The 20396-nt window shown below is 44.9% G+C and overlaps 1 protein-coding gene across 1 annotated transcript in view; it reads left to right on the forward strand.

Annotated features, from left to right (window-relative positions):
- The window catches only part of LOC111975466 (rho GTPase-activating protein 39-like), a 201781-nt gene that overhangs the window by 134198 nt on the left and 47187 nt on the right, over positions 1–20396 (forward strand). The gene's annotated exons all lie outside the window — the stretch shown is intronic.

Raw genomic sequence — 20396 nt, forward strand, 5'->3', positions numbered from 1 at the left:
GTCTGTCAGCAGAGAGAGGGAGAACAGCAGCCAGGCCCATTAAAGGGAATCACAACATTACTTAGGGCTGTGACGGTCATGGAATTTTGAATGGCGGTTATTGGTCAACCAAATGACTGCGGTCTCCGTTATAATCGTAAAAAAATGTACGCACATTTCTCCTCTCCTCTGCTCCTGACTGCATATGCTGTTGCTGCAGGGAGGGAGGTGTTGCCTAGGCAACCAAAGACTCCTTTGCTACAACYCCTTGCTTGTTTCAGCAAGGATCAACAAAGTTTCATCACAATGTAAAGTAGGGTGACCAGACGTCCCCGTTTTCCGGGGACAGTCCCCGTTTTTGGTGGCTTGTCCCCGGCTGGAGCTGTCCCAGGAAATGTCCCCGTTTTTAAACAGACCGCAAAGTGAAATATTTTACTTGGCAAGAAAAACCGGGCAGCAGAGCCTACCGGTTGACGTCTCAATCACGTTGTGCTTGTTTAGGACAACAGAAGGGGCTGCTCGCTATAGCAGCTTCATTCACTCTTCTTCTACTAACTACTTGCTCGCGATAGTTTTAGAGAAAACTGCTGTGGAAAACTCGTCCAGAAGCTAGCAAGTATCAAGTGAATCCACAACATCACCACAAACGTCTTTTCAAGCCAGGTAAGTTACAATCGTTTGAGATACTAGTGGTATTATACTGTCACAATTTATTATATAGATAGATGATCTGCTCTATAAGGTTTTAAATAMGTTATGCTAGCTAACGTTAGCTATGTAGACTAAGTTAGCTAGCTACTGTTATGGTAGCTAGGTTAAAAAACGTTCACATGTAAACATGCAGTGGACGGGCTATTTAGAAAATATGATTATATTAAATGAATGCACAATTAATTCTGAGAATATTTGTGTAGATTACAATTTTAATGGTTTGGCATTATYATAAGTAGTGTGAAAATATATTTAGAAGTGTTCATGGATAACATTAGCAGTGGAGAGGAAGGAGATGAGGAAGACTGGATAGGAAGAAGAGTGAAGGAGACAGAAAAGGAAATGTAAAGATATGGTTACAGAGACTGTCAATTTATTATTCCAAACAATGTTTTTGAGATAAAATACAAAAATGAGGCAAGCAATCGGAATCTGTTAACCAAAGTAATTGATCTAAGAGTATGCTATTTATTAATACAGATTGGAGAGGAAGGAGAAGGGAAAATTAAGGGAGTAAAAAGAGTGAAGCAAGGAGAGTGTAGAAGAGTGAGGTGGAAAGGTGAAGAGAAGGAAAGGAAGACGGGTGACGAAAAGAGGAGGAGAAAGATTGGAGGAGAAGAAAAAGTTAAGAGTGTAAGAAGAGTGACTGTCACGCTCGTCGAAATGAATGGACCAAGGCGCAGCGTGCGTAGCTCCACATATTTTAATAAATCGAAACTCACCAAACAAAACAAACAAGCACAAACGATACGTGACGTTCTGGGCTGCTCACAGGCAGCCACACAAAAACAACATCCCACAAACTAAAGGTGGAAAAAAAGGCTGCCTAAGTATGATCCCCAATCAGAGACAACGATAGACAGCTGCCTCTGATTGCGAACATTACCCGGCCAACAAAGAAATAGAAAAACTAGAATGCCCACCCAAATCACACCCTGACCTAACCAAATAGAGAAATAAAAAGGCTCTCTAAGGTCAGGGCGTGACAGTGACACAAGGAAAGTGAAGAAGAAGAGACAGAGGAGATACAATGACTCTTTCCAAGAAACGGAAATGCACTTTTTATGAAAAACATGATGAGAAAATTTCCATTTCTACGCTCAGGTCTTGACGATAGAATTGTTCACTGCACCCTTTGTAATTCCTCTCTTTCAATTGGCAGCCGGAGAAGAACGGCAGTGGTAGAACATCAGCAGATGAAAAAGCATAAAGCCTCTCTGTTTGCCCGTGTTGGTATGCCCTCTGTCACCACATTCTTCAAGAAGGTAGAGCCTTCCCAAGAAGAATATGGTTTAGCTGTGCAGGAGGGTGTCTTTGCATACCACACTATGTGACACAATCATAGTTACAGATCTATGGACTGCACAGCACAACTGACACGGAAGCTTTATGAGCCAAAGTTTACATGTGCTAGGACAAAATGTGAAGCCACAGTGAGTAACGTGTTAGCACCATGGGCAACTACTTTGGTAACACAGGACCTAGACCAGGTTGAATGTGTGTCCCTGTCCTTTGATGCGTCCAATCATGGACATGTAAAGCTGCTGCCAATAGTAGTCAGATATGTAAGATATATGATGGCAGCACATCTGTGGAAACAAAACTGTTTGATTTTGTTGAATTGAATGGAGAAACACCAGAGGAAATTGCAGCTGAGGTCCTGGTGGTCATCCAAAAATGTAACCCGGAAAACATTCTCTGCCGACAACAAATACCAACTTTGGAGGACTGAATAGGCTGGGGAGGGTCAATGTCCATACCAAAGTTAAAAATGCTCTGCAGCGGGAGGTGATTGGCTTAGGTTGTCCTGCCCGCATCATTCATAACACGGCCAGAACAGCGTTGGATATGATGTTGAGTACCTGCTCACATCATTCATAACACGGCCAGAACAGCGTTGGATATGATGTTGAGTACCTGATCACATCATTCATAACACGGCCAGAACAGCGTTGGATATGATGTTGAGTACCTGCTCACAAAGATATTTGGATATGTTCATATTTTCACCGTCAGAGTAGAAAGACTGAAGGACTTTTGTGAGTTTGTTGGCCAGGAGTACCATAACATTTTAGGACACAGCAATGTTCGCTGGATGTCCATGCTCCCTGCTCTAGAAAGAGTGCTAAAAAGGTATGTGCCATTGAAATCGTTTTTTATTTCTGAAGACAAATGCTCTGTTGTCCTGTGAACAATGTTTGAAGATCCACTGACTGAACTTTGGCTGGCCTTTGTCCATGGAAACTTGACTGTATTCAGTGACACGATCAAGATGCTTGGAGGCCAGGACCACTGTGCTGTGGAGTCCGCTGCAATTCTGAGAAACGTTGAGGCAAAATTGACTGCAAGATGTGATGACAACTTCATTCCAGTTTTGGTCAGAGGACTTCTGAGAGAGCTTGAGGAAAATGGAGCCATGTCTAAAGATAGCTTTCTCAAAACATCCCAATCATTCTTCACTACGGCTGTGAACTACTTGCAAGCATGGGGAAAGCACACAGATAATCTAAAAGATTTACATTGTCTCCTTTTAAAAAGGCAACCTCTGCGTGAAGAGATTCAGAAGGCAGCAGCCACACTGCAGGAAAAATGCCCCAATGTGACCATCAATGAGGATGCATTGTGTGATGAGGTTACTGGCCTGCAAGAGTTCCTAAAGGGGGGATCGCTTGAAGAATGGAAAACATCGGAGACACCGCTTAGTCAGAGATGGAGCACGGTGGTTACCCACTTCAAAGAGAATGACATCCCACACACTAACCTGGCTAGATTAGTGTATTTTGTCATGTGCTTACCTGGAAGTAATGCACCAGTCGAGAGAGTGTTCTCCCAAATGAATGATCTATGGACAGCAGTAAGAAATAGGTTCACTGTTCCTACCATCAAGGCCATGCTTATTGTGAAGACCAACTTCAACCTCCCCTGCCAGGTGTTCATGGAGAAGCTGGCCAAAGACAGAGCAATCCTGAAGAAACATTCTTCTGAGAAATATACAGATTAGGTTGGTATAAGTATATTATGTAGTTACCAATCTCATCAGCATCTTATTTCTTTATTATGTTGTTAACTATTTCACATATACTATTGTCTGTTTTTTYAAATTTTGCTCATGTTCTCTTCTGCTCTTATTCTACCAGGACCACTGAATGGCTGTTCAGATCGGACAGTTCAGTCTTGTCTGTAGTGTTTCTGTAATATAGTTGTTTTCTCTGTCTATCACAGTGTGCCTGTTAGACTAAATACATGAAACCGGAACTGTCCTTCTTTATATTTCATAGATATAACATTGGATATTTTAATTATATATTGACCTGCTGAACTGGAAATGTCCCCGGTTTTCATTTCATAAATCTGGTCACCTTAATGTAAAGTGTCCATGTTACTGTGGAAACGGACTCAACGCCACTTCATGCCCTGGCCATCTCTTCTTCAGTCAGCTTTGTTCCAGTAAAAAAATTTTTTAAAACCGGTTTAAAGCGGTTATGGCGGTTATTTTATTTTTATGACAGTCTTCATCCATCATCGTCGGTTACAAGGTAATACAGTAGTTGTGCAAGCCCTAAACACAAGCCCTAAACACAAGCCCTAAACACAAGCTCTAAACACAAGCTCTAAACACAAGCTCTAAACACAAGCCCTAAACACAAGCTCTAAACTCAAGCCCTAAACACAAGCCCTAAACACAAGCCCTAAACACAAGCCCTAAACACAAGCTCTAACCACAAGCCCTAAACACAAGCTCTAAACACAAGCCTTAAACACAAGCTCTAAACACAAGCTCTAAACACAAGCCCAAAACACAAGCCCTAAACACAAGCCCTAAACACAAGCTCTAAACACAAGCCCTAAACACAAGCTCGAAACACAAGCTCTAAACACAAGCCCTAAACACAAGCTCTAAACACAAGCCCTAAACACAAGCCCTAAACACAAGCTCTAAACACAAGCTCTAAACACAAGCCCAAAACACAAACACCGCCCTATAGACACAATAGGGAGGGGATCTACTGTAGGAAGTCTACCAGTAGGTGTTTTCTAATAATGGCTTCTTCACTCACTGTGGGCCTCATTAGCTAGTGAATGCCAGCTTCATTCATTCAACCAGACAGACTGTGTTAGTAGGACTGAGTCTATCTGTCTATGCATGACTGGATATGCATGAGTGTTCTAAAAGTGTGTGTGTGTGTGTGTGTGTGTGTGCGGGTGTGTGTGTGTGTGTACCTCGCTGTTTCATTGGGGGCCACTAGAGTGGTCCCCTCCCTGCCTGTTCTAAAGTGTCCTTCTGGGGGACACGAGACCCTCCACAGCCACACACACACACACACACACACACAGGAGGGCTGTCAATCAAATATTGATGAGGAGAGGTCTGTAACCCTCATTACAACAGACCTCCTACCCACCTTCACAGAGTGTGATCTCTATGGTACAGTAACAGTAATCTAGTGGGGCATTGGCTGATCCTGAGGTCAATTGATCCCTTGGTGATCACTCTCTGTCTCTGACAGGTAGCAAGGGACCACGCACACACAGTATACTACACACACACATACACACACTATTGCGAGCCAATACGGAATCATTGACGAGTTCCCCTTTCACCAGATGGAGCTCAACAATTACATGTGTGTGACTGTGAGGGTTGGGCGATATAGCGAAAAGTGGTTTTAATGGGCATTTTTCCATTCTGATTGCTTTATACTGTTCAACCAAACTTTAACCAAAAATAATATTCGGACAAAACTGACAGTGAAGTAGTTATATTTGAAGAACATTGCATAGGAATTAAAATCCTCCTTTGTTGCCGCTTACTCTTGTACTTGACCAATGGTTGCAATTTGAATAGTTACTTGTTCACTTCCAGCATAAAAAAGTAAAACATTTCCTGCACTAATTTCTTATCATTTACACGCTGTGCCACATTTATTTTGTCTTAGCATGCCTCTATTTCGTGCCTCCACTGTGTATTTTTGGCTTCAGTTGCAGTTCTTACTTTTGCCACTAGGGGTAGTTGGTTGATTTCAGAGGATCTATTTGGCAAGCTTGCCCTCCCGAAGTTGTTGTGCTAGAAAGTTATCTAGTGTGTTTGTGTGAGTGTCCCTAGACCAGGGATGGGCAACTCCAGTCCTCGGGGTCCAGAGTGGAGTCACTCGTTTCCCCATACCTAGCAAACACAGCTGATTAACTTCTTATGGCTGCAGGGGCAGTATTGAGTAGCCTGCTCCTCAGTCCCAGTTGCTAATATATGCATATTAATATTCGTATTGGATAGAAAACACTCTGAAGTTTCTAAAACTGTTTGAATTATGTCTGTGAGTATAACAGAACTCATATGGCAGGCAAAAACCTGAGAAGTTCCACTTCCTGTTTGAATTGTTTCTGAGGTGGCAGATTTTCAACCAAGCTCTCATTGAAATTACAGCGAGATATTGATGAGTTTTCACTTCCTACGGCTTCCACTAGATGTCAACAGTCAATAGAACTTTGTCTGATGACTCTATGTGAAGGGGGGCGGGAGGAGGACGGGAGTGAATGTAGGGTCATTCACTGCCATGGAGGTTTTGAGCAAGGTGGGCATTTGTAGACACGGGGGCGCCTGTACAGAGCGGAGGACGCGGTCGCGGCGTGAGCGCTGTAACCTGTGGCGCTCTCACTGCTTGAAGTTCAATCTAATTCTCCGGTTAGAACGTTTATTCCAAGATGTATGTTAACAACATTCTAAAGATTGATTCAGAGTACATCGTTTGACATGTTCTCTACTGACTGTTACGGAACTTTTCGGACATTTTGTCACGTTATAGTGGAGCGGCTTTGTGACTTTGGAATGTTTACCGAACTGACCGCTAACCAAAGTAGCGCTTTATTGGACCATAAATAACGGCCATTACAATCAAGCGTTTATTGTGGACCTGGGATTCCTAGGACTGCTATTCTGATGAGTTATCAAAGGTAAGGAAACATTTATCATGTATTTTCTGGTTTTGTTGACCCCGACCATGGGCGGCTAATTTGACTATTGTTCTGAGCTCCGTCTCAGATTATTTTGCATGATTGCTTTTTCCGTAAATTTATTCTGATCTGAACAGCGGTTGCATTAAAGGAGAGGTATATCTTATATTCATGTGTAGTAAACTTGTATTATCATCTACATTTATGATGAGTATTTCTGTTGAAACGATTTGTGGCTATGCAAATCAACTTGATGTTTTTGGAACTAGTGAAGTAACGCGCCAATGTAAACTCAGATTTTTGTTATAAATATGAACTTATCAAACAAAAACATGCATGTATGTGTAACATGAGGTCCTATGAGTGTCTCTGATGAAGATAATCAAAGGGTTATAGTGATTACTTTTATCTGTTATTGTGCTTTTTGTGAAAGCTATCTTTCGCTGGGAAATGGCTGTGCTTATTGTGGTGTGGTGTGACTTAACATAATCGTTTGTAGTGCTTTGCTGAAAAGAATATTTGAAATGTCGAACCTTTGGTGGGATTAAACACAAGATACCTTTAAAATGATATAAAACACATGTATGTTTGAAGAATTTTAATTATGATGATTTCTGTTGTTTGAAGATTTGGCGCCCTGTGCACTTTCCATGGCTGCTGTCATATCAATCCCGGTAGCGGGATGCAGCCATAAGAAGTTAAACTAATTACTCTTCAACTGAAGATCAGTCTGTCTTTTATATAGCTCTCAGTAATAACATCACACACTGCATCTGGAGAGACTGACAGCGATCTTACAAACAACTAGAACACACACAAAGATCATAGCTTTGATACCACAACGCTGTGCCGAAAATTGACACACACACAAACTTGAAAAGTGTACAAACAGGCCTATTTGCTGTGTGTCATGTATATAGTGAGGCATGGTCATGTGCAATGGGAGGAGGCTGACAGATAACAGACATCATCCGCTTAGATCATTCTCTGTGTGACAGGAGAGAGATGGTGTGGGAGGTTACAGTGTAGGGAGGGGGGAGAGGAAGGCAGGAGAATCATGTGTGTGTGTGTGTGTGTGTGTGTGTGTGTGTGTGTGTGTGTGTGTGTGTGTGGTGTGTGTGTGTGTGTGGTGTGTGTGTGTGTGTGTGTGTGTGTGTGTGTGTGTGTGTGTGTGTGTGGTGTTGTGTGTGTGTGTGTGTGTGGTGTGGATGTGTGTTGTTGTGGAGTGTGTGAGACAGACTAGGCTGTGATGGAGTGTGTGTGGTACTGAAATAAAGCAACTGATAAATTCTGTTTATTTTCTCGGCAGCAGAAATACTCTTAAGCTGTCAGGAGTTAGATGAGTCAGTTCTGAATCTCTTATAACCTGTCTCAGGAGTTAGATGAGTGCGTCTGATCTCTTAACCTGGTCAGGAGTTAGATGAGTCAGTCTGAATCTCTTAACCTGCTAGGAGTTAGATGAGTCAGGCTCATGAATCTCTTAACCTGTCAGGAGTTGATGAGTCAGTCTGAAATGTCGTGTACCTGTGCATGGAAGTTAGATGAGTCAGGGTCGTGATCTCTGTAACCTGTCAGGAGTTAGATGAGTCAGTCTGGAATCTCTTACCCTGTCAGGAGTTGGAGTGGTCAGTCTGAATCTCTTAATGTCAGGAGTTAGAGTGAGTCAGTCTGAATCTCTTAACCTGTCAGGAGTTAGATGATGGTCAGGTCTGAATCTCTTACTGGTCAGGTGAGTAGAGTGAGTAGTCTGATGGGGGATGGTGGAAGAGTGCAGTCGAGGCATCAGCGAGCGGCGCGCGCTAGCACGAGTGGAGATCCAGTCAAAACTAGAGACATTGTTTAGGCTGATATGAATAGAAATTATCTCTTCAGTGTGTGTTAAAGAATACCAGTGTGTTGATCATCGGTAGGGATGGGTCGAAAAGGGAGGCGTTGAGAGGGGAGGGGATGATGAGGGAGGGAGGGAGGGAAAGAAAAAGCAAATCAGCAGCAATAGTGTTCAAACTTCAAACCTTCAAACTGTATGAGTGTGATGTGATTATCTGATGGCATATTGAACGGAATCTGATCTGATTAGGGGGTCAGAGAGAGGAGGGGGCCCCTGAGGTCCCTCATTCCCCCCTCCAGACTCTGTTCTCCCTATCTGTACCCCAACTCCTTCAAATCCTGTTTAGAGGGCTCACAAGAGAACCAGAACACACACTTACATAGACCACTGCAGGAATCATCTGCACATTCGTGGTAGGCTAAATCTGCAACAGTATAACATGATTGGCCATGTGTTCAGTATCTCCTTTACATTCTCTAGAGCCATAATGCATAGTCTCTCACCTCTGTATGTGTCTGTCAGACAGCAACAGTGGTAGGCCTGATCACCGACAACCACGAGACAGTCTATAGGGAGGAGGTCAAAGACCTGGCCGTGTGGTGCCAGGAGAACAACCTCTCCCTCAACGTGACCAAGACAAAGGAGATGATTGTGGACTACAGGAAAAAGAGGACCGAGCACGCCCCCATTCTCATCGACAGGGCTGCAGTAGAGCAGGTTGAGAGCTTCAAGTTCCTTGGTGTCCACCACCAATAAACCAACATGGTCCAAGCACACCATTACAGTTGTGAAGAGGGCATGACAAAACCTATTGCCCCTCTGGAGACTGAAAGGTTTGGTATGGGTCCTCAGATCCTCAAAAGGTTCTACAGCTGTACCATCGAGAGCATCCTGACTGGTTGCATCACTGCCTGATATGGCAACTGCTCGGCCTCRGACCGCAAGGCACTACAGAGGGTAGTMCMWACGGCCCAGTACATCACTGGGGCCAAGCTTCCTGCCATCCAGGACCTCTATACCAGGCGGTGTCAGAGGAATGCCCTAAAAATTGTCAAAGACTCCAGTCACCCAAGTCATAGACTGTTCTCTCTGCTACCGTACGGCAAGCGGTACCGGAGTGCCATGTCTAGGTCCAAGAGGCTTCTAAACAGCTTCTACCCCCAAGCCATAAGACTCCTGAACATATAATCAAATGGCTACCCAGACTATTTACATTTCCCCCCCCTCTTTTACACCGCTGCTACTCTCTGTCTGTTATCATCTATGCATAGTCACTTTAATAACTCTACCTACATGTACATATTACCTCAACTAACCGGTACTACCTGCACATTGACTCTGTACCGGTACCCCCCTGAATATAGTCTTGCTATTTTTATTTTACTGCTTCTCTTTAATTACTTGTTACTTTTATTTCTTGTTCTTATTCGTATTTTTTTTTTWAACTGCATTGTTGGTTAGGGGCTCGTAAGTAAGCATTTCACTGTTAGGTCTACACCTGTTGTATTCGGCGCATGTGACTAATAAAATTTGATTTGATTTGAGGGGCTGTGCGGTCAACTGTACCGGTGTTCATTCACGGACTGGTTTATATTTTTACCTTACCTTCTATAATAGTATTTTAATGTTATATTTGTTACATTAAATAGTTCAGTAATGACTTGAAAAAAGGATGTCAATAATCTGTTTTTATGGCCAGTAAAAAAATATATATACAAAAAAATGAAACCTGATGTCACGTTCCTGACCTATTTCTGTTAGTTTGTTGTATGTGTTAGTTGGTCAGGACGTGAGTTTGGGTGGGCATTCTATGTTGTCCGTTTCTATGTTGGTTTAAGGGTTGCCTGGTATGGCTCTCAATTAGAGGCAGGTGTTTGGCGTTCCTCTAATTGAGAGTCATATTTAGGTAGGTTGTTTCACAGTGTTCGTTGTGGGTGGTTGTCTCCTGTGTCAGTGTTTGTCGCACCATACGGGACTGTTCGGTTTMTGTTGTACATCGTCATTTTATGTGTAGGCTYTTTTCCCTGTTCGTGCGTTCTCGTGTTTAATGTAAGTTCGTCGTTCAGGTCTGTCTACTCCGTTTGTTGTTTTGTTAGTTTATAGTMAAGTTCGTGTTTTCGTCTTGTCTTTAATAAATATTATGTGTTCACAACCCGCTGCGCCTTGGTTCCCTCAATACTCCTCCTTTTCGGTTGAAGAGGAGGAGGACCACCGTTACACCTGAGGACTGTTAGCTAACTTTCTAGCACAGCAAGTCAACAACTTCGGGAGGGCAAGCTTGCCAAATAGACCCTCTGAAATCGATCGACTACTAATTATTGTCATGAAGATTTTTGGGGTTGTTGACGAAATAGAGGCATACTAAGACAAAAGAAACGTGACACATTGTGTAAATGATAACTAATTAGTGCAGGAAATGAAGAAATGTACGAAAATGCTGGAAGTGAATATAGGAATTGAGGAAATAACTATGCAAATGGAAACCATTGGTTGAGTACCAGAGTTTGAGGCTACAAAATATAATTTTGATTCCTATGCAATGTTCTACAAAATGGACTACTTCACTGTCAGTTTTGTCCTAATATTTTTGGTTGAAGTTTGATTGAACAGTATAAAGCAATCAGAATGGAGAAAATCTAATTAAAACCATTAGAATAAATGTGGTGCCATGCTCTACCCATAAAGCACAGTTAGAACTTGCATTATTCAGAAACATCAAATTGGAGGAAATAGCTTCATACTGTCCAGAATTTGACAAATACTGTGATATGATATTTTGGCCATATCGCCCAGCCACACACAGCCAGGCATCCCCAGTTGAGTCAGCTATGTGTCTGTCTGTCAGATGTGAGAACAGATGTGTGATGTGATGACGAATGAGATCAGACAGAATCCTATTTGGCCTTTAGAGACAGAGGAGAGGAGGGACTAGACCGATTCAGCCTGGGATTGGCTGGGCTGTTACTCTGAGCGAGTCCTATCCAGGCTGTGATTGGCTTGTCGTGGCCAGTCTAGTCTGTGATTGGCTGGATGTGGCCTATCCAGGTTATGATTGGCTAGGCGTGGCCCACTGTGTCATAAAGTGGATTAGAGCCGTGGTTATGGATGACATCCTCTATATAATCTGATTAGATTAGACTAGATTAGCAATGGATACAGGATTAACAGCTAATTAGGGGATATAACAGCAGCTCCCCTTTATTCTATCAGCTGGGTTTGGGAAAACCTCACCCACTGTTTCACCCATACTATCGGTGCTTAGACTTGATGGATGGAATACACAAACAGTTGAGTGGTATACACACACACAAACACACACACACACATAGACACACTCACACACATCTAGAGCCCTATAAAATACGTGATGCTGAGAACATTAAAGGTGTACTATGCAGAAATCCCTCCACCATTTCCTGGTTGCTAAAATTGTAATAGTTCAACTAATTTCAGTGTATGTGACAAAACAAGCAATGTATAGTGTAGACAGTCATTGTACCATCTAAACCGCTGTGAAATATATTTTCCTTATCCGAAAATATTGTATATTCAGCTGTTTGAAGCTGGTAGACTCAAAAACTAAACTTAAGAATGTGAAGCATAGAAATATTGCACATAGAACAGATCTATCACTTCTTGGACTTGCTTGCAAAGAGAATGACAGATCTATAACTCACAAACTTTGGCTACCATGATCTAAATAAAGATCAGGGAGTTCAGCAAAAATGAAGACATACCTTGTAATAAACAATTCCATTAATCCGATTGGTATTTGACCATTCATTTCTACAAAACGTGCAGGGTTGATGGAGTTGTTGTAGCTTGCTTACTCCATCCCCAAACACCATGCTAGATCAGAGTGGACCAGTTCATTTTATATGGCACAGTGCACTTCGATAGCTGTCCATTTTATATAATCTACTAGCAACATAACATGACAAAACTCTTTGGGTACTTCAGTACCTACTTACCCATTCGCCTAAGAAGGATGTAATTGCAGACTGCGATTAGGGTCGTTTTCTGATATAAGCGTTTCTTGATATCAAGTTACACCCATGGCCATTTATTTCGCATCGCGGACAACAGTTGTTTACATCTTTGGCATTATAGCTAAGCCTAACTCTATTCCTAACATTAACCCCAGTCTCCTAACCTGCCACACTAATTCACCTAACCTGCCATGCTAATTCATCTAACCTGCCACGTTAAATATTCTTAGTCTTCTTCTTAGGAATCTTCTTAAATTGCACCAGCATCTAATCCTGCACCTATATACTATCCCCCAAAACCAACCACCCCACCCCACTACTTGGCCCTAAACGATCTTTCACCAGGACGTCGGCCTGGGAGGATGGAGCCCCGTCTCTCAAAACTTCCTGTATATCTTCTGCACTAAGATCTCTCACACCCAAATATTTCTCTGCTGTTGCAACTACCACATATATCTTCTGTGATTTCCACTCCATCAGTGCAGTGCAGTTAATCACCCTGGCTATAAATGCAGGAAATCCAACCTTACTAAAACTCATCCTGTCTGGCAGTCTGCTACACCATATTAATTTACCTCCATAAAACAAGCAAAACACACAAGAACTATGGTCAGAACGTGACAGTACCCCCCTCCTGAGGTGCGGACTCCGAACGCACCCCCTAAAACTCAAGGGGAGGGTCTGGGTGGGCATCTGTCCGCGGTGGCGGCTCCGGCGCAGGACGAGGCCACCACTCCACCATTGTCATTGTCCCCCTCCTTAGCGTCCTTTGAGTGGCGACCCTCGCCCCCGACCTTGGCCTAGGAATCTTCACCAAGGTCCCCACTAGATTGAGGAGACAGCTCAGGACAGAGAGGTAGCTCAGGACAGAGAGGTAGCTCAGGACAGAGAGGTAGCTCAGGGAGGTAGCTCAGGACAGAGAGGTAGCTCAGGACAGAGAGGTAGCTCAGGACAGAGGGGCAAGCTCGGACTTGAAGGGCAGCTCCGGACAGAGAGGCAGCTCCGGACAGAGAGGCAGCTCTGGACTGAAGGGCAGCTCCGGACTGAGGGGCAGCTCATGACTGAAGGGCAGCTCATGACTGAAGGGCAGCTCATGACTGAGGCAGCTCATGACTGGAGGGCAGCTCATGACTGGAGGCAGCTCATGACTGGAGGGAAGCTCATGACTGGAGGGCAGCTCATGACTGGAGGGCAGCTCATGACTGGAAGGCAGATCATGACTGGCGGCGGCTCTGGCAGCTCCTGACTGGCGGGCGGCTCCTGACTGGCGGGCGGCTCTGGCGGCTCTGACTGGCGGGCGGCTCCTGACTGGCGGGCGGCTCCTGACTGGCGGGCGGCTCTGGCGGCTCCTGACTGGCGGGCGGCTTCTGGCGGCTCCTGACTGAACGGACGGCTCTAGCGGCTCGTGACAGTCACGCCTGGTGCGTGGTGCCGGAACTGGTGGTACCGGACTGGAGACACGCACCTCAAGGCTAGTGCGGGGATCAGGAACAGGGCACACTGGACTCTCGAGGCGCACTATAGGCCTGGTGCGTGGTACCGGCACTGGTGGTACCGGGCTGAGGGCATGCACCTCAGAGCGAGTGCGGGGAGAAGGAACAGTGCGTACAGGGCTCTGGATACGCACAGTAGGCTTGGTGCGTGGTGCCGGAACTGGAGGTACTGGGCTGGAGACACGCACCACAGGGWGAGTGCGTGGAGGAGGAACAGGGCTCTGGAGACGCACTGGAAGCCTGGTGCGTGYTGTAGGCACTGGTGGTACTGGGCTGGGGCGGGGAGGTGGCGCCGGATAGACCGGACCGTGAAGGCGTACAGGAGCTCTTAAGCACCGAGCCTGCCCGACCTTACCTGGTTTAATGCTCCCCGTAGCCCGACCAATGCGGGGAGGTGGAATAACCCGCACTGGGCTGTGTTGGCGAACCGGGGACACCATACGTAAGGCTGGTGCCATGTACACCGGCCCGAGGAGACGCACTGGAGACCAGATGTGTTGAGCCGGCTTCATGGCACCTGGCTCGATGCCCACTCTAGCCCGGCCGATACGTGGAGCTGGAATGTACTGCACCGGGCTAAGCACACGTACAGGAGACACCGTGCGCTTTTCCGCATAACACGGTGTCTGCCCGTACTCCCGCTCTCCACGGTAAGCACAGGAAGTGGGCGCAGGTTTCCTACCTGACTTCGCCACACTCCTCTTTAGCSCCCCCCAATACATTTTTGGGGTTTCTTCTCGGGCTTCCAGCCACGCTTCCGTGCTGCCTCCTCATACCACCGCTCCTGGGCTTTAGCTGCCTCCATCTCTACACGAGAGCGGCGATATTCTCCAATGTTAGCCCAGTGTCCTTTACCCTCCAGAATTTCCTCCCATGTCCAGGAGTCCTGTGTAGTGGGCCGCTGCTGCTGCTGTCGCTGCTGCCCGTTGCTACGCTGCTTGGTCCGAGATTGGTGGGTGCTTCTGTAACGGCAGCCTTCCTCCTCTTCGTCTGAAGAGGAGGTGTAGCAGGGATCGGACCAAGACGCAGCGTAGCTTGTGCTCAACATATTTAATAATGACGATTAAACAGTGAACACTTACAAAATACAAAATAACAAAATGTGGCAAACCGATACAGCCCTATCTGGTGCAGAGAAAACGCAGAGACAGGAAACAACCACCCACAAACCCCAACACAAAACAAGCCACCTATATATGATTCCCAATCAGAGACAACACAAAACATCTGCCTCTGATTGAGAACCATATTAGGCCAAACATAGAAACGGACAAACAAGACACACAACATAGAATGCCCACCTAGCTCATGTCCTGAACAACACTAAAACAAGCAAAACACACAAGAAATATGGTCAGAACGTGACAGATATGTACTTTTCAACACTTTTGGAAGGTATAGCCTATCTCAAGCTGGTCCCCCTCCGACTCAGAGCACAGAGAATCAGACTGATCCAAACTCACTGGTTCTGGTGGATGGGATACCTCCTGGGGGGCTTGGACAGTCGATGGTCCTAAATTCATTTGGAGAGATAAATTGAAGATGTACATTTTTACAAGCTCAGCATAACTACCATTTCTTTCTTTCTCAAATATCAACCAAAGCTTAACATACTTTGTTTATTGGGCTTCACCGAAGTGTAGGGCTTAGTGCTTTCAGTGGTCGACCGTCCAACTGCTCCAACTGGAGAAGATTGTTGGCTTCCACCGAGGTAACCCTAGGAAGACAGAGAAAAATATCAGTGTAGGGAAATTAAAACTAGCTTCAGGTTATTTTGTGTTCAAATGCAAAAAGTTATTATATGAGATTTTTTTATATTCACTTTAACAGATGGTGACCCCAGCTAGGAGCGAAAGAGTAGCAAGGTTTCCCAGGTCTTGCCTTCCTTTCATCCTTCTTCCAAACCAAGTAATTCGCCTGGATGTCGTAGCACATGGTCCCCTTCTCCTGCGCCTTGTCCATGTTCAGTCTCAGCTTGATTGAAAACAGGAATAAATGCAATTATATTTCATATTACAAATACATTTCTTACATATATGTTGGAGGGCCCGAAAATAAATGAACAGCGGACAAACATTTTTAGCTGGTCAAAAACCTCCACATCCTTCTCAGTCCAAGGCTGAAGGTGGTCCTCGAAGGCGCTCTGATCTGGTTCCACAACTTCCACCACATCAGGTGTTATACAAAAATAGCAATAGACAAACAAAAACACTAAGTCAATTATGGGTGAAGTGTGGGTTGAAGATGTCCATCATCCCCTTTATATAAAAGAGAAAATATTGGCTCATAATAATGGCTGGAATGGAGTCAATGGAATGGTACAGTATCAACCTCATGGAAATCAGGTGTTTAATACCATTCCATTTACTCCATTCCAGCCATTATTATGAGCCATTCTCCCCTCAGCAGCCTCCACTGAACTATATGTATAGCTAGCAACATGTAGATGACCAACTAGCTAGATGGAAAATAGTTGTTGAAAAATGTTTGTACATAGCTAAATCCGTCCAGTTATCTAATAGAAGTTAACTGCTTAACGTTACCCTGAATTGTGAATTTCTCTGAATGTTGCACCTTTTATCGAGATCAGTGGTGTCTTCATAGTACTTTGCCTGGTTGGAAAGATAAAATAAAATCTCCTCGAGGGATGCCATTGAAGTGCAAGCTACATACAAACAGAAAGCTACAATAACAGTTACAATAGCTAGCTAGCTAACATTAGCGAAATAAAACTGGCTAGCTACCTGGCTAGCTAGCCAGCTACTGTAGCTGACTAGGCAGGCTGAGGTAAATAAGTACAGTTGCTAGCAACGTCAATCTAAAAGCAGCTTAAATGATTTATTCCTATTTAACAATCTTTTCTTATATAAAGACAAATATATGGTAAAGAAAGTGTTCTCTTTACAGTCTTTTCGGTCCTCTAAAGCAGCAGGTAGTCAGCAGGTTGTCCCCGTCAAAAATACCATCCTTGGAGAGCAATTCTGAGGTAATAATATAATAATACGGCGCGGACTGAGCAAGCGCTAATGATGTGAAATAAAACTAGAACTGTCCACGTCCTCCTTCCTTCACAACTGCTACGAGGTAAAATAGAGCCAAGCAACCAGGATAGCCGCTTACGCTTTGGTTCATTACTTAATCCGGTCAGAATTGTGCAAGTTCTATCAACAGCCCTAGCAACAGAAGCTAGAACTCATCGAATCCCATTGTGATGCAGGGGGGGACACTTTTTGGCAGGGGGACACTATTTGTCATGACAGGCCCTATACTTAGCTGTCTGTCTGTCTTTCTGCTCTCTCTTTGTCCACAAACCACTTCGTCCACAAACCTCAAACCTATTCTCTCTCMCTCTCTCTCTCTCTCTCTCTCTCTCTCTCTCTCTCTCTTTCTCTCTCTGTGCGTCATGTTGTTACTGTATTCCTGCTGCATTCCATCGGTCAGGGATCAGGCCTGTGTGTGTGTGTGTTTGCGTGCGTGCATGCGTGCATGTGTGGGTATGAGTATGTGTGTGTGAGTAATCTCAGCGCTTTCCCTTTTAGTAATGGCTTCCCTGTGGGAGTCAATGTGACAGCTGCAGTAAAAATGCTGGTCCTAACTGCTGGGAATGGCTATGATGCTAACCTGCAGCCCTTTGCAGACCAGGCTCAGTAGGCTGTAATGAACTACACTGCTGGGAATAGGAGGATAATGCTACCCTGCTAACCTGGAGCCCTGTCCTGTACCAGCAATATATTATTTAGTAATAGCAGTTCTCCAATCCCATTTCAAATACTTTCTTTCTACTTGCTCCTCCTGATATAAGTATACTCACAACTGACCCAAACAGTAACATTTATCAGGAGTTGACTATAGTATGAATAGTATATTTAGCACATATTACTCTATGTCCAATTCCTAACCAAGGTTGTATTGTATGTAACTGTGCTGAGTGCATGTGTCCAACAGGCTGTGATGTGTTGGGCTCATACAGCATAACATAGAGGAGTGGTACTGCTGTTGTGATGAGAGCTGGATATACTGGAGCAGCCTAGCAAGCCATCTGATGTCACACACACACCGGGATGGGGAGTGGCTGTGTGTGTGTGTGTGTGTGTGTGTGTGTGTGTGTGTGTGTGTGTGTGTGTGTGTGTGTGTGTGTGTGTGTGTGTGTGTGTGTGTGTGTGTGTGTGTGTGTGTGTGTGTGGTGTTGGAGTGTTGTGGAGACAGACTAAGCTGTGATGGATGGGGTATTAATGATGAGGAGGGCTGTAGAAGGCCTCAGAGTGATGTTTCCATCATCCATTATACTCCTACAGCTAAAGCAGCATGGGACCCTGGGTAGGCAGTAGGCAGTCTAGTGATGGAGGGCCAGCCCTCTCATAGCTTTACACATTCATAACATTATACTATGTCTGACTTAGACTGGGAGAGGGGGGGGGTGTGGGGATGAAAGGACGAGAGAGGGAGCGAGAGAGAGAGAAGGTGTGTGTTTATGTATTTGAGAAATACACACGCACACACCCAGACACCGTGGTGAGCAGCTCTTTGCAGCGCCCAGCCCAGGTCCAGTAGTAGCCCAGGTCACATCAGCACCATTATCCCAGAAACCCTGGACCCACTCCAATTCACAAACCGACGCAACAGATCCACAGATGACGCAATCTCAATTGCACTCCACACTGCCCTTTCCCACCTGGACCAAAGGAACACCTATGTGAGAATGCTGTTCATTGACTACAGCTCAGCGTTCAACACCATAGTGCCCACGAAGCTCATCACTATGCTATGGACTCTGGGACCAAACACTTCCCTCTGCAACTGGACCCTGGACTTCCTGACGGGCCACCCCCAAGGTGGTAAGAGTAGGCAACAACACATCTACCACGCTGATCCTCAACACGGGAGCCCCCAGGGGTGCGTGCTTATTCCCCTCCTGTACTCCCTGTTCACCCACGGCTGCGTGGCCAAACACAACTCCAACACCATCATTACGTTTGCTGATGACACAACCGTGGTAGGCCTGATCACCGACAACGATTAGACAGCCTATAGGGAGACCTGGCAGTGGGGTGCCAGGACAACAACCGCTCCCCGAATGTGAGCAAGACAAAGGAGCTGATCGTGGACTCCTGGAAAAGGTGGGCTGAACAGGCCCCCATTAACATCGACGGGGCTGTAGTGGAGCGGGTTGAGAGTTTTAAGTTCCTTGGTGTCCACATCACCAACAAACTTTTATGATCCAACCACACCAAAAAACGTTGTGAAGAGGGCACAACAACACCTTTTCCCCCTCAGAAGACTGGAAAGATTTGGTAAACGAACGAAAACAGTCCCGTGTGGCACAAACACTGACACAGGAACAATCACCCACAAACAAATGGTGAAAACAGCCTACCTTAATATGGTTCTCAATCAGAGGAAACCTAAAACACCTGCCCCTGATTGAGAACCATATCAGGCTAATTAACAATGAACCCAACATAGAAACACATAACATAGAATGCCCACCCAGCTCACGTCCTGACCAACTAAACAAAGACAAAACAAAGGAAATAAGGTCAGGAACGTGACACATGGGTCCCCAGATCGTTAAAAAAGGTCTATAGCTGCACCATCGAGAGCATCCTGACCAGTTGCATCGCAACTGCTCGGCATCTGACCGTAAAATTCAAAATCAAATCAAAATCAAATTTTGTTGCTCACATACACATGGTTAGCAGATGTTAATGCGAGTGTAGCGAAATGCTTGTGCTTCTAGTTCCGACCGTGCAGTAATATCTAACAAGTAATCTAACAATTTCACATCAACTACCTTATACACACAAGAGTAAAGGAATGATTAAGAATATGTACATATAAATATATGGTTGAGCGATGGCCGAACGGCATTGGCAAGATGCAGTAGATGGTATAGAGTACAGTATATACATATGAGATGAGTAATGTAGGGTATGTAAACATTATATAAAGTGGTATTGTTTAAGTGACTAGTGATACATTTATTACATCCAATTATTAATTATTAAAGTGGCTAGAGATTGAGTCTGTATGTTGGCAGCAGCCACTCAATGTTAGTGATGGCTGTTTAACAGTCTGATGGCCTTGAGATAGAAGCTGTTTTTCAGTCTCTCGGTCCCAGCTTTGATGCACCTGTACTGACCTCGCCTTCTGGATGATAGCGGGGTGAACAGGCAGTTGCTCGGGTGGTTTTTGTCCTTGATGATCTTTTTGGCCTTCCTGTGTCATCGGGTGGTGTAGGTGTCCTGGGGGGCAGGTAGTTTGCCCCCGGTGATGCGTTGTGCAGACCTCACTACCCTCTGGAGAGCCTTACGGTTGTGGGCAGAGCAGTTGCCGTACCAGGCGGTGATACAGCCCGACAGGATGCTCTCGATTGTGCATCTGTAAAAGTTTGTGAGTGTTTTTGGGGACAAGCCAAATTTCTTCAGCCTCCCGAGGTTGAAGAGGCGC

The sequence above is a fragment of the Salvelinus sp. IW2-2015 genome, linkage group LG16, assembly GCF_002910315.2.
Source record: "Salvelinus sp. IW2-2015 linkage group LG16, ASM291031v2, whole genome shotgun sequence".
NCBI classification, from domain to species: Eukaryota; Metazoa; Chordata; class Actinopteri; order Salmoniformes; family Salmonidae; genus Salvelinus; species Salvelinus sp. IW2-2015.